A 14,406-nucleotide genomic window follows, 5' to 3' on the forward strand; every position below is an offset into this window, starting at 1 on the left:
GAACCGCCCTGAGTCCTTCAGGAAAAGGGCGGTATAAAAATCTAATAAATACTAAATACTAATTTGCAATAATATCTCACAATAGGCCAAAAAAACCTAAAATCCATAAAGATAAGATTTCCAAGATGAGATACATATATCTCAAATCCCCCTGCAACTCAGACTAACCTGAGCACAACCAAGCCCCCACCCCCACCCAAACAGTATACACCCCCATCCAATCAGAGCACAGCCAAACCCCCAACCAATCAGAACACAGCCAAGCTCTCAACCAATCAGTTCAAACCCCCACTAGCAGTTAAAAGGAAGAAACAGCTGCAATCGCACATTGCTCCTAGAAGCACGAAGCTGTAAACACCAGCCTGAAGATGACGAATGAGACTTCGTCGAAACGTCACCAAGACACTTCAAATTTTACGCAGGAGAAAACCCGAATAACCAAAGACCTCCATACAAACACCCACGAAAACCTCAGAAAACATATATAAGCTGGCTGGGGAATTCTGGGAGTTGAAGTCCACAGATATTAAAATCACCAAGGTTGCACACCTCTGTTATTATGTACATGCAGCTTGGCTTTAAGGCCTTCCAGTGAAGTTTAGACCCACCCTGTTCATTTCCTTAAGTATGGAAACTATGAGATTACTCATTCCTTCAGCTTTCCTGTTTTTTTCCTGCAAGGAGCTAAAGCGTTGGAGCAGCAGTCTGTCCAAAAATTTCTCCTGCCTTACAAGACTCAAGTCTTCGACTCAAGATTGTGAATTTCCGGCATTCCTAGTCTGTCACATAGTTTTGCTGCCTTTTGGTCTATTCGTTTTATTTAACTCAGGGGTGTCCAAACTTGGCAACTTTTAAGACTTGTGGACTTCAACTCCCGGAATTCCTCAGCCGGCTGAGGAATTCTGGGAGTTGAAATCCACAAGTCTTAAAGTTGCCAAGTTTGGACACCCCTGAGTTAATTTATGCTCGTGATGGCAAACCTATAGCACGTGTGCCAGAGGTAGCATGCAGAGCCCTCTCTGTGGGCACGTGCACCACCGCCAGCTGCTCTTCTGAATTCCAGCTGGTCTTCACAGGCGCCGGAGCGCTGGAAAACAGCCCCCAAAATGGCTAAAAACAGCTGAAAAACAGGCATGTGCACGCCGGCCAGCTGGTCTTCGGGTTTCCGGTGCTCCGGCACGTGCGAAGACTAGCTGGCCGGCGCAGATGTGCGGACCGGAAACCTGAACACCAGCTGGCCGGCACACATACATCAGGGGTGAAATGCTCTCGGATCGGACCGGATTGCACAATCCGGTAGCAATCGGGGCCGGTAGTTCGGCGATCCGGTAGCACCCTGCTGTCATTTCTTCCTGGTTTTAGCCAGGAAGTAATGTGTTTTTTATCTTCTGCATATACACAGAAGGTTTTGTGCGTGTGCAAAAGGTCTGTGCGTGCTTGTGACATGCACACATGCGCACTTCTGAACCGGTAAGGAAGGTAAGTAGATTTCACCCCTGATGCACATGTACATGCAGTCCAATTTTGGGCCTCGGTACTGAAAAGGTTCACCATCACTGACTTATGTCATGCCTATCAGCTTGTTCCAAAACTCAACAAACAGTAACAAAAACCTTAAGTGCAAAGAGCAGATAATCCTCGGTTTACAACAGTTCACAATGACCATTCAGAGTGGGAAAAAGTGTCTTATGGCCGTTTTTCACACTTCAACAACTGTTGTTGCGCCATCCCCACGTTGCGTGATCCAACTTTTAGATGCTCGGCTACCTGGTTCGTATTTATGACGGTGGTCCCGTAGATCCCCTTTTGTGACCTTCGGACAAGCAAAGTCAATTCAACCAGGCAGATTCACTCAAACAACCCTTATATACCAACTTCACAACCATGGCAAGAAAAGTCGTAAAACGAAGCAAGGCTCACTAAACAAATGTCTCACTGAGCAACAGAAATGCTGGGTTCAATTGTGCTCATAAGTCGAGGACCGCCTTTATAATAAAATCAAGGCAATGAGAATAAAAAATAAATAAAATTAATGTAAAATATTTCTTTTTTTCTGATGTTTCCTGACGTTGACTCCGGGAATTATTATTATTATTATTATTATTATTATTATTATTATTATTATTATTATTATTATTATTAATTATATTTGTATACCGCCCATCTCCCGAAGGACTCAGGGCGGTTCACAGCCAATAAAACAACAGAAAACATATAATACATATAAAACAGCAAAAAGAATAGACAATTAAATTCAGTTGATGCCTTAAAACTTTTAAATACAAATTTAAAACCCATTTAAACCCCTGATTTTAAAACCCCAATTTAAAACTACGTTCAAGCTAGTCCACAAATATCACACAATTCAGGATAGAGAGTTGACCGTCAACCTCTAGCTTAACGTGATTATTTTCCACAAACACTCATCCTCAAGAAACTTGGCTCGTAGAAGGCCTTCAGACATCTGCAAGGCTATATGCTAGGCTATATGCCATAAAGTTTTTAGCCTAGAGGGTTGTGTGAACTCAGCCAACGACATCTGACTCACCAAGAGTCAATGAACAGTACTGAATTACTCATGTACATATAAACCCAACCCAGCTTTCCGGGCGGAATTCAGTGGCTGGAGGGGACAATTTTCTCAAGGAGCTCCTTGAGATGTCAACTTGGGTGTCCACACGGTCATGGGAACCATCTGAATTTTTGTCTTTAACGGCATCAGATATTAGACTGGCTGTCTGCTAAGCATTTGAGAGGAATTTAAGCCCGGCTGCTTTGCAAACCTTGGTTTTTATGGCTTGGCTTGCTATGTGAACCCCACCCATCGTGGGTTTTCCAGCACCCCATGCCTTACTACGAGCCCAGTCTTATTCAGGGGAGTGAATCACTTTCCTGTTGATGCAATGTACTCCTAGGAGCTAGGTAAAGGTTCTCCTCGCACATATGTGCTAGTCGTTCCCGACTCTAGGGGGCGGTGCTCATCTTCGTTTCAAAGCCGAAGAGCCAGCGCTGTCCGAAGACGTCTCCGTGGTCATGTGGCCGGCATGACTCAACGCCAAAGGCGCACGGAACGCTGTTCCCTTCCCACCAAAGGTGGCCCCTATTTTTCTACTTGCATTTTTGACGTGCTTTCGAACTGCTAGGTTGGCAGAAGCTGGGACAAGTCACGGGAGCTCAACCCGTTACACAACGCTAGGGATTCGAATCGTTGAACTGCCGACCTTTCGATTGACAAGCTCAGCGTCTTAGCCAATGAGCCACTGCGTCCCTTCTTAGGATGTACCTGACTTCAAATTCTGGTTCATCATTTTGTACAGATGCTACTGCTACAGGCAGTCCACGCAGAGAAATACTTCCAATTGCAGTGCATTCAGAAAGTCTTCAAACAACCCCTCCACTTCACTTTTGCCAACGTTATTATGCTGTAGCCCGATTCTACACTTGCTGAAATTCATTTTTTCCCCCTCATTAATCTCCATTCCCCATGACGACAAAGAACTTTAGAAATGTCTGTGAATTTGTTAAAAAGGAGGGAAAGCCTGAAATATCCCATTGTTGTGACCTCGGCCCAAGTAGTTATTACCAGACACAATCAGTCCTAAACAAACGTAGATTATTAGTCCAAATTAATTCCAAAACAAAGTCCTTCAGAAAAAGTCCTTCGGCCTTATCACAAACCTTTGTCTTCTTTGGCACCCTTCCAAAGGCTTTTCTTGGCAAAGCCCCATGAAGTTCAGAAACAACTGAACGCTGACTAGAAACAACGCTGACTAGAAACCAATGCAGCAACGTTGCTTTCCTACAAAGAGCCCAAGAGCCGTTGCTGCTCTTTTAAGCCTTATGGCCGGGTTACTTACGGGACCGTCTGCTGCCACTGACTGCCTCCCACCGACCCGTGCCCTCTCACAGGGAGGGACTCCTTGGGGTGCCGTCCGCCAGGCAGTGCCAACTGGCGACACCCAGGGGAAGGGCCTTCTCTGTGGGGGCTCCCACCCTCTGGAACGAACTTCCCCCGGGACTCCGTCAACTTCCCGACCTCCGAACATTTCGCCGCGAGCTTAAGACACATCTATTTATTTGCGCAGGACTGGGCTAGGATTTTAATTTTAAATTTTAGTTTTTAATGGGGTTTTATTATCTTGATTTATAAATTTTAAATTCGGCCTTGTTTAATAAGTTTTTTAACTAATGTTTTACTTTGTATTTAGATTTCTGTATTTTGTGTTTTAATAGGCTGTAAACCGCCCTGAGTCCCTTGGGAGATAGGGCGGTATAGAAATGTGACTAAATAAATAAATAAAATAAATAATAAATAAATAAATATGGGAGGGGCCAATCATCTCCTGGCCTTACTCCCAAGTCATCCTTTTTGCTTTAGCTGCTCTTGCCTTCTGGCAGCTCTTCGCACGCGTGCACTAGGAACAGGGTCCTCCTGTTCCTCTGCCTCTCTGCTGTCTACCTTGGGAGGCTCCGGTGTCCGCGCATTGCTCCCAGATGGCCCTGGCCCTATTTCTGCTTCCGACGCAGAGCCCTTCTCCGGGACTTCCCCAGAGTCCAGGACTGGCCCATGGTCCTCCTCAGCCTCCTCACTGTTCAACTCACTGCTAGCTCCGCAGGCTGCTGGTGGACCACAACACTCATTGTATTCAGATCCTTTGCAACAATATGCAAAACTTAGCTCCGGTGCCTCTCATTTCTCTGGATGGCTGCTCACGTTTCTCCTAATTTATTACGGGTCGACTCTTGAATTAAATGAAACTGGTAAATTAAATTGACTGGACACAATTTGGAAAGGTGCACACCTCTCATGCATACTATACCAGACAATGCATACTATAGCAGAGCAAAAGCCATGAAGTAAAAAAAAAAAAAAAACTGCCTGCAGAGCTCAAAGAAAGAATTATTGCGAGGCACAGATCTGGGGAAGGCTACACTAAAATTTCTGCTGCGCTGAAGTTGAGTGGCCTCCATAATTCTCACATGGAAGAAATTTGGCGCAACCAGGATTCTTCCAAGAGCTGATCACCCGGTCAAACTGAGCAATCGTGGGGGGAGAAGAAGGGCCTTAGTAAGGGAAGTGACCAAGAACCCAATGGTCCCTCTGACTGAGGATCCTCCAGCGACTCTGTGTGGAGATGCAGTCGTTCCCGACTCTAGGGGGTGGTGGTCATCTCCGTTTCAAAGCTGAAGAGCCAGCGCTGTCCGAAGACGTCTCCGGGGTCATGTGGCCGGCATGACTAAATGCCAAAGGCGTACAGAACGCTGTTCCCTTCCCACCAAAGGTGGTCCCTATTTTTTCTATTTGCATTTTTTACCTGCTTTCGAACTGCTAGGTTGGCAGAAGCTGGGACAACTAACGGGAGCTCACCCCGTTACGTGGCAGCCCCAGGGATTCGAACCGTCGAGCTGCTGACCTTTCGATCGACAAGCTGAACATCCTAGCCCCTGAGCCACCGCATCACTAATAAGATCTGCCTAATGACCGGCTGGGTGGGCGTGGCAAGGTGTCATGTCACTGGGTGGGCATGGCCAACTCAATGTCACTCACGTCGAGGGGCACCTTGCCAGACTCTACTTGCTACTCCTCGCCTGCCTACCCAGGCTCCTTAGGGCCCCAACGGGAAGCTAAGCAGCCACCATGAGAAAGAGCTGGCTCAGTTCAAATTGGATTGAGCGAGAAGGAGGCTCAGCAGAAGCACCTCACTGAGGACTGGGAGCATAGGCTTTCCAAACAGAAGGAAGACCTGCGGGAGTGCAAGGCCAGATACCGGTGCCTGGCGGTTCAGTGGGCTGAGATGGTCAGCCAGTTCCAGGCCGTGATACAGTCCCACTGGAACAAGGCCCTCCAGCTCTTCGCCACCAGCCTTCGCCCAAAGCCCCACACCAGGAGGCTGAAGCAGACCCCAAGTCAGAATTTCTGCCCCCCTTTGACCCACACAAAAAGACCCCGAAGGGGAAGACTCTCTGCAGCAACACAAGCATTCATTGCACGTATCCGTCCCAGGGGGCATAGTTTGAGGACCCCTGATTTAGTGCAATATAAAAAAATGCAGATAATTTTTCTGGGGACCACCAAAATATTCTCATGGACCACCAGTGGTCCACGGACCACCAGTTGGTGACCCCTGAACTAAAGGACCCTCAGATTGTGTGGAACAAACCCTTCGAGTACTTTTCTTGAATGCGCTGTATATTTTAGCCATTCAGACATGCATTTCTGCCTCGTTTCTCTGGGTGACTGAACAGATAAGGGCTAGGTTTTAGGATCAGGATTCGCACAACATGACTGAGTTACAATCCTTTTCCAACACAAGGAGAAATTTTTTCGACAGCGAGAACAATCAACCCATGGAACAGAAGTTGGCTTCGTAAGTTGTGGGAACTTCATCACTGGAAGCTTTCAAGAATTTACGGGACCGCCTACTGCCACCAGCAGCCTCCCATCGACCTGTGCGCTCTCACAGGGAAGGCCTCTGTGGCGTTACTCGCGGCCAGTGGGCTCGCCACGAAAGGGTCCGGCCTTCGCCTCCTTAGGGTGCCGTCAGCCAAACAATGCCGGCTGGCGGCTCCCAGGGGAAGAGCATTCTCGGTGGGGGCACCTGCCCTGTGGAATGAACTATCTGTGGGGCTACGCATATGCCCTGACCTCCGGACCTTTAAGCGCGAGCTCAAGACTTTCTTATTTCATCGAGCAGGGCTGGCCCAATGGGAATTTTAATGGGGTTTTATAGGGTTTTATAGGGTCTTTTATAATTTTTATCTTATTACTTTTAACTTTTAGCCAAATCGAATTAGATTTTTATTGATATATTGTTTTTAACTGCTGTGTTACTGTTTTATTCTGGCTGTACACTGCCCTGAGTCTTCAGAGAAGGGCGGTATAAAAATATAAATAATAAATAAATAATAAATAAATAAGAGACTAGACTGCCGTCTGTCAGGAATGGCGGAGGGTCTCCTGCTTGGATGGAGGGGGGTTGGGCTAGATGACCTACAAGGTCCCTTCCAACTATGTTAGTCTGTTACTATTCTGTTCTTATTCAGAAGTTGTGGGAGCTCCATCACTAGAAGTTTTCAAGAAGAGACTGGACTGCCATCTGTCAGAAATGGTGTAGAGTCTCCTGCTTAGGCAGGGGGTTTAAACTAGATCAGGGGTCTCCAACCTTGGCAACTTTAAGATTTGTGGACTTCAACTCCCAGAGCTGAAGTCCACAAGTCTTAAAAGTTGCCAAGGTTGGAGACCCCCGGACTAGACGACCTACAAGGTCCCTTCCAACTCTGTTAATCTGTTAATCTAACACACCACCGTCTGGATTAAACGTCTTTTATATCATCCACTAATGCTGGCTAAATCCAGGGGATCAGGCAACTGGGTTTCATTCAGTAAATCAGTAGAATCACAGATCAGCTGAACGGAAGCCAGCTATTCTCGGTCAGCATTAACAAGATGGGTGGATGGCTGGGAAATGGGTGCCTTTTTTTTTTGCATTCTGATTCATTTTCGCGAGAGATTTTAAACTGACTTGAGTATAAATCACACTCATTAATTTGCAAAGGCGGTCCCCCCTTTTTTTTCTGATGGAATTTCTGTTTTGATCTTTGGAAGCATGAGAAGGTCTAACATTTGGGAGTGTTGTTGTTGTTGTTGTTTAGTTATAAACCTCACACAGTAGAACGACTAGTAGATCTCCTATTTCAAAAAGAGCAAGCTGCAGAAAGCTTATGGAGATTCTCCATCATCCAGGTCATGGTTGCCCCAAAAGTGCAACTGGACTTCCTTGATTTTTTTTCCTTTGAAAACATTTAGCTTCTCATCCAAGAAGCCCCTTCCCTTCCCTTCTGTTCTTCATCCATTTATTCTCTTCTCTTCTCTTTTCTCTTCCCTTCCCTCCTCTCCCCTCCCCTTCTTCATCCATTTACTTCCTTCTCTTCCCTTCCCTTCCCTTCTTCATCCATTTATTCTCTTCTCTTCTCCTCTCCTCTCTCCTCCCCTTCTTCATCCATTTACTTCCTTCTCTTCTCTTCCTTACCCTTCCTCATCCATTTATTCTCTTCTCCTCTCCTCTCCCCTCCCCTTCGTCATCCATTTACTCCCTTCTCTTCTCTTCCCTTCCGTTCTTCATCCATTTACTTCCTTCTCTTCCCTTCCGTTCTTCATTCATTTACTTCCTTCTCTTCCCTTCCCTTCCTCATCCATTTATTCTCTTCTCCTCTCCTCTCCCCTTCGCTTCCTCATCCATTTACTTCTTTCCCTTCCATTCTTCATCCATTTACTTCCTTCTCTTCCCTTCCGTTCTTCATTCATTTATTTCCTTCTCTTCTCTTCCCTTTTTTTAAAATTTGCATTTATATCCCGCCCTTCTCCGAAGACTCAGGGCAGCTTACACTATGTCAGGCAATAGTCTTCATCCATTTGTATATTATATACAAAGTCAACTTCTGGCCCCCAACAATCTGGGTCCTCATTTTACTTACCTTCTAAAGGATGGAAGGCTGAGTCAACCTTGGGCCTGGTGGGGCTTGAACCTGCAGTAATTGCAAGCAGCTGCTGTTAATAACAGACTATTTTAGCAGTCTGAGCCACCAGAGGTCCTTCCCTTCCTCACCCATTTATTCTCTTCTCCTCTCCTCTCCCCTTCGCTTCCTCATCCATTTACTTCTTTCCCTTCCATTCTTCATCCATTTACTTCCTTCTCTTCCCTTCCGTTCTTCATTCATTTACTTCCTTCTCTTCTCTTCCCTTCCCTTCTTCATCCATTTACTTCCTTCTCTTCCCTTCCCTTCTTCATCCATGTACTTCCTTCTCTTCCCTTCTCTTCCCTTCCCTTCCCTTCCCTTCCCTTCCCTTCGAAGAAGCTTCTTGGATGAGAAGCGAAATTTTTCCAAGGGGGAGGGGAACCCCCAAGAAAGTCCAGTTGCATTTTTGGGGGGGGGGAACGAAAAACCTTTGGGACAAGTTTCTGAAGCCCCCAAATTGGATTTGGGGTCATGAATTACTCGCTCTTGTTCTAAAATGGGAGGCCACGCATACGATCTGTCTTTCCCCATCTTAAAACGGTTCTTCAAATTCTTCTTTTCATCCGATTTGAAAAAGTGGGGCTGCTGGGCCAAGTGACTTTTTTTAATTAAATTACTCGATATCCCAAACAGATTTCCTCTGGAGGAGATCATCAAATAAGTCGATAGAGCTTAGGAAAATACCCCTGCAAAGTCATAGCATGGGTTTTTTTTCCTGCCTTACTAAGAAGAAATCCTACGATTAACAGCCTAGCCATAAAACCACTACCCAGGATTAGATTTCATGCTAAACCAAACCACTATATGTTTCCCATACCATGCTAATGCAGCCATCGTGGTTTGTGAGTTACGGTTTGTGGTTTAGCTGCTGCCTGGAGAATCTTGGGCTTGTTACAGCCTGCAGATATTCTTAAATTTTCAGACTGTGCAGTGAATTACACAGACCTATCTTAAGCTTACTTATTTAAGATTTGTGCAAAGTCTTGCATAATACCTTTTACACAGGCACCAAATACCAATAAAATCAGCCCAAAAATTAAAAAAACCAGCAGCCATTAAAAAAAAAAAATCCGATGACAAAGACTGCTGCATCCTGTCTAGATTTTTGGGAAGGGAATGGGTGGAATTAGACACTATTAATCAACGAAGAACAGGAAACATCAGGACATAAGCGACATCTCAACGTTACTTAAATAAACATCCACTACGGCCGAGCTATTCATATCCTTCTACATTACTTGGTTATTTGTCCTTACTATTTTCGTATTGGACTTTCTGCCCAAAATTGCACGAAAATACATCCAGAGGAATGACAGACACACTTAAAAAAACAAACAAACCAGGAGAACACACCAACACACACACACACACAAAAAACAATCCAGGAGAACATTAAGCAAGCAAAACGCTGAATAACAATCAGTTATTTCTGCAGCTAGCTCTCTGTACTGATATTGGGCAGGTTTTAATTTTGTTTATTTTGGTTGGCTTTCTGGTCCCAGACGCTCCATTGTTCACTTGTTCAGAAAATCATCAGATGCAGTCGTGTAAGTGTGGTGCAAGTGTTAAAAACGGGGAGGGGAGGGGTTATTTCCAACTGTGGCCATTTTTAAGACCTACGGACTTCACCTCCCAGAATGCCCTAATCACAGCATGGCTGGCTGGGGAATTTCGGGAGTCGAAGTCTGTAAGTTTTTAAACGGTCAAGGCTGGAGACCCTCGATTTAAACACAGCCTGTGCTTTTTGTCCCATTATATTGATATTGTTTCCTGATTGCTTATTTGTACCTTATGTCATTAAGAGTTGTACCTTATGATTCTTGATGAAGGTATCTTTTCTTTTATGTACACTGAGAGCTTATGCACCAAAGACAAATTCCTTGTGTGTCCAATCACACTTGGCCAATAAAAAATTCTATTCTACTCCATTCCATTCCATTTATTTCTGTTCTGTTCTGTTCTGTTCTATTTTAATCTAATACTTCATTCCACTATTGTTCTGTTCTGTTCCATTCTGATTCTTCATTCCATTATTCTATTCTATACTAATGCTATGCTATGCTATTCTATTCTATTCTATTCTATTCTAATCTTATTGTATTCTATTCTAATCCTTTCCATTATAATAGTCTTTTCTGTTCTGTTCTATTTTAATCTAATTCTTCATTCCACTATTGTTCTGTTCTACTCTAATTCTTCATTCCATTATTCTATTCTATTCTATTCTATTCTATTCTATTCTATTCTATTCTATTCTTATCTTATCTTATCTTATCTTATCTTATCTTATCTTATCTTATCTTATCTTATCTTATCCTATCCTATCCTATCCTATCCTATCCTATCCTATCCTATCCTATCCTATTTTATTCTATTCTAATTCTTCATTCCATTATAATAGTCTTTTCTGTTCTGTTCTGTTCTATTTTAATCTAATTCTTCACTCCTCTATTGTTCTGTTCTGTTCTAATTCTTCATTCCATTATTCTATTCTATTCTATTCTATTCTAATTCTATGCTATTCTATGCTGTTCTAATCTAATCTAATCTAATCTAATCTAATCTAATTCTATTCTATTCTATTCTATTCGCCCTTTAATTCTAAACTCAGTTCTCTATAATTCCTGGATTGGCAGGTGTGGCAGGCTCTTTTTTGGGGGGGGTTTCTTCCAGACTGCTGAAAGAATTTTGGGGAGGTGAAAGGAGGGGAGGGGACAGAGGAGGAAGGAGTCCCTCTGTACAGGGCCAACAGCTTCTTTCCTTTTTATTTATTAAATTTATGTACTGCTGAGAGATGACTCTGGGCGGCTTGCAATGCAATACAATATATTTGACATTATATATATGTATGTATGTATGTATGTATGTATATATGTGTATATACACACACACACACACACACATATATATGTCACAAATATTAATACAAAACAATATATAAAACAAAATAAAACGAATATATAATATATATATATTTGTTCCAGATCCTCTCCCTCAGATGCCTCCTGAAGATGCAGTGGGATAACTCAACCCCAGGCTGCCTTTCTGTTTCTTCCTTGGAAAGCCCACCCCCATGGCTCCCCAAAGAGGAAAATCCCAGGCCCCCAAATCCCAAGATCAAAAGCATCCAAGGTTCAGGAACCGAACCAGGAAAGGAGGGGTGGGGGAGGTTGTCTGTAAAGAGAGACGATGGGGATGCCCAGGCCAGAGAGAGGGACCAACAGATGGGCCCTCCCCCTCCCCGCTCTCCTCTGGGCGGAAAAGGGGGTGGTTCATGATGGAGGTAGAAATTGGGTGGTGGGTGAGAGGAAGGAAAAACGGAGGGAGGAGAGGGAAGGGAGGGAGAGCAGGAGGAAGGAAGGAAGGAAGGAGAGAGAGAAAGACAGAAGAGAGGGAGAAAGGAATGAGAAACAGGGAAGGGAAGGGGAGGGGAGGAAGGAAGGAAGGAAGGAAGGAAGGAAGGAGGGAGGGCAGGAGGGAGGGAGGGAGGGAGGGAGGGAGGGAGGGAGGGAGGGAGGAAGGAAGGAAGGAGAGATGGGAAGGTTAATGGAAGGGACGGGAAGGAAGGAAGGAAGGAAGGAAGGAAGAAGGGAGGGACAGAGGGAGGGAGGAAAATAGAGATGGGAGGGTTAATGAAAGGGAAGGAAAAGGGAGGGGAAGGGAAGGGAAGGAAAGAAGGAAATAGAGATGGGAAGGTTAATGAAAGGGAGCGGAAGGAAGGAAGGAAGGAAGGAAGGAAGGAAGGAAGGAAGGAAGGAAGGAAGGAAGGATATAGAGATGGGAAGGTTAATGGAAGGAAGGGAGGGAGGGAGGGAGGAAGGATGGAAGGAAGGAAGGAGGGACGGAGGGAGGGAAATAGAAATGGGAGGGTTGATGAAAGGGAAGGGAAAGGGAGGGGAAGGGAAGGGAAGGGAAGGAAGGAAGGAAGGAAGTAGAGATGGGAAGGTTAATGGAAGGGATGGGAAGGAAGGAAGGAAGGAGGACAGAGGAGGAGGAGGTTAAAGGAAGGAGAGGAAGGAGGGAGGAGGAGGAGGAGGAAGGAAGGAGAAGAGAGAGACAGAAGGGAGGGAGAAAGGAATGAGAAACAGGGAAGGGAAGGAAGGAAGGAGAGACAGAAGGGAGGGAGGGAAGGAAGGAAGGAAAGAAAGAGAGATGGGAGGGGAAGGAAAAGAAAGAAAGAGGCGCCGCAGTTTCCCCAGCAGGCCCGGCCGTGGCCCCTCCCTCCCTCCCGCGGGGCTCCCCGGCCTTACCTGGATGGCGTCTCCAGCCCTGGGCGGCAGCAGCGGCAGCGGCGCCTCCGGAAACGGTGCGCGGGCTCTGCGCTTTCCCGGCCAGCAATTCCGGCCTCCGGCCGCGGCCTCGCCTCGCCTCCTGCGCCGCCTCCCGGGGAAGGAAGGGCCGGCCGGGAGAGGCGGGCGGGACGGAGGGCGACGCGGTGCGGCCGCGGGGGAGCCTCGCAAGGAGGAGCCGGTGGAGGAGGAGGAGCCCTGCCTTCCTTCCTTTCTTTCTTTCCCTCTCTTTTCTCCTTCCCTCCTTTTTTCTTCCTCCTTTTCCTTTCCCTCTCTTTTCCTTTCTTTCTCCTCCCTTTTTCCTTCCTTTTTCTTTTCCTTTCTCCCTTTTCTCCTTCCCTTCCTTTCTTTCCCTCTTTTTCCTTCCCTCTCTTTTCCCTTCTTTCTTCCCCTTTCTCCTTCCTTTTTCTTTTCCTTTCTCGCTTTTCTCCTTCCCTTCTTTTTTCTTCCTCCTTTTCCTTTCCCTCTCTTTTTCTTTCTCTCTTCCCTTTTTCCTTCCCTCTCTTTTCCTTTCTCCCTTTTCTCCTTCCCTTCCTTTCTTTCCCTCTTTTTCCTTCCCTCTCTTTTCCCTTCTTTCTTCCCCTTTCTCCTTCCTTTTTCTTTTCCTTTCTCCCTTTTCTCCTTCCCATCTTTCTTCCCTCCCTTTTCCTTTCCCTCTTTTCCTTCTATCTTCCCCTTTTTCCTTCCCTCTCTTTTCCCTCTTGCCCTTCTTTCTTCCCCTTTTTCCTTCCCTTTTCCTTTCCTTTCTTGCTTTTTTTCCTTTTCCTTTTCCTTTCTTTACTCCTTTCCCATCTTTCCTTCCTTCTTTTTTCTTCACTTCCTTTCTTCCCCTTTTCCTCTCTTTTCTCCTTCCTCATCTTTCTTGCCTTTCTTTTTCTCCCCCCTTCCTTTTCCTTTCCCTCTTTTCTCTTTCCCCTTCCTTTCTTCCCTTTTCCTTTCCTTTCTACTTCCTTTCTTCCCTTTTTCTTCTCCTTTCCCTTCCCTTTCTTTCCCTTTCCCTCTTATTTCTCTTTCCCCTTCCTTTCTTCCCCTTTCCTTTCTCTCTTTTCTCCTTCCCATCTTTCTACCCCTTTTTTCATCCCTTTCCCTCTTTTCTCCTTCCCTTCCCTTCTTCCTTTCCTTTTCTTCACTTTTTTCTTTCCTCTTTCCCTTCCCATCTTATCCACTCATTACTGTATATCCATTTCCCTTCTTTCCTTCCCCCTTCCATTCTTCTTCCATCCATCCATCCATCCTCTATATATCCCTTCCCTTCCCAGTTCCTTTTGAAAAAAGGAGCAATCACTTAGCTAAATTAGGAAATAAAGCTCACCATCTCCTGGTCATTGGCCCAAGGTCACCTAGCTGGCTTTCACGTCTAAGGTGAGACTAGAATTCGCAACCCCTAGTGATTGGGCCAAAGTCACCTCGTCAGCTTTCACACCTGAGGCAGGACTAGAATTCACAATCCCTAGTGACTGGCCCAAAGTCACCTAGTCAGCTTTCACACCTGAGACTGGACTAGAATTCACAATCCCTAGTGATTGGGCCAGTCACCTAGTCAGCTTTCACACCTGAGACTGAACTAGAACTCACAACCCCTAGTGATTGGCCCAAAGTC

At 45.4% G+C, this 14,406-nt stretch overlaps 1 protein-coding gene across 7 annotated transcripts in view; it reads right to left on the bottom strand.

Annotated features, from left to right (window-relative positions):
* Positions 1-12,933, bottom strand: part of APBB2 (amyloid beta precursor protein binding family B member 2) — a 184,386-nt gene extending 171,453 nt beyond the window's left edge. For 4 of the 7 annotated variants that reach the window (XM_058192356.1, XM_058192353.1, XM_058192354.1 and 1 more), the window contains exon 1: positions 12,768-12,932. The gene's annotated coding sequence lies outside the window, so the exon portion shown is untranslated. Of the gene's footprint in view, positions 1-12,767 lie in introns of all 7 variants that reach the window. The other 3 variants (XM_058192355.1, XM_058192349.1, XM_058192357.1) reach the window with 2 other exon arrangements.
* Positions 12,934-14,406: the final 1,473 nt, after the last annotated feature.

Source organism: Ahaetulla prasina, chromosome 8 (genome assembly GCF_028640845.1).
Source record: "Ahaetulla prasina isolate Xishuangbanna chromosome 8, ASM2864084v1, whole genome shotgun sequence".
Classification (NCBI taxonomy): Eukaryota; Metazoa; Chordata; class Lepidosauria; order Squamata; family Colubridae; genus Ahaetulla; species Ahaetulla prasina.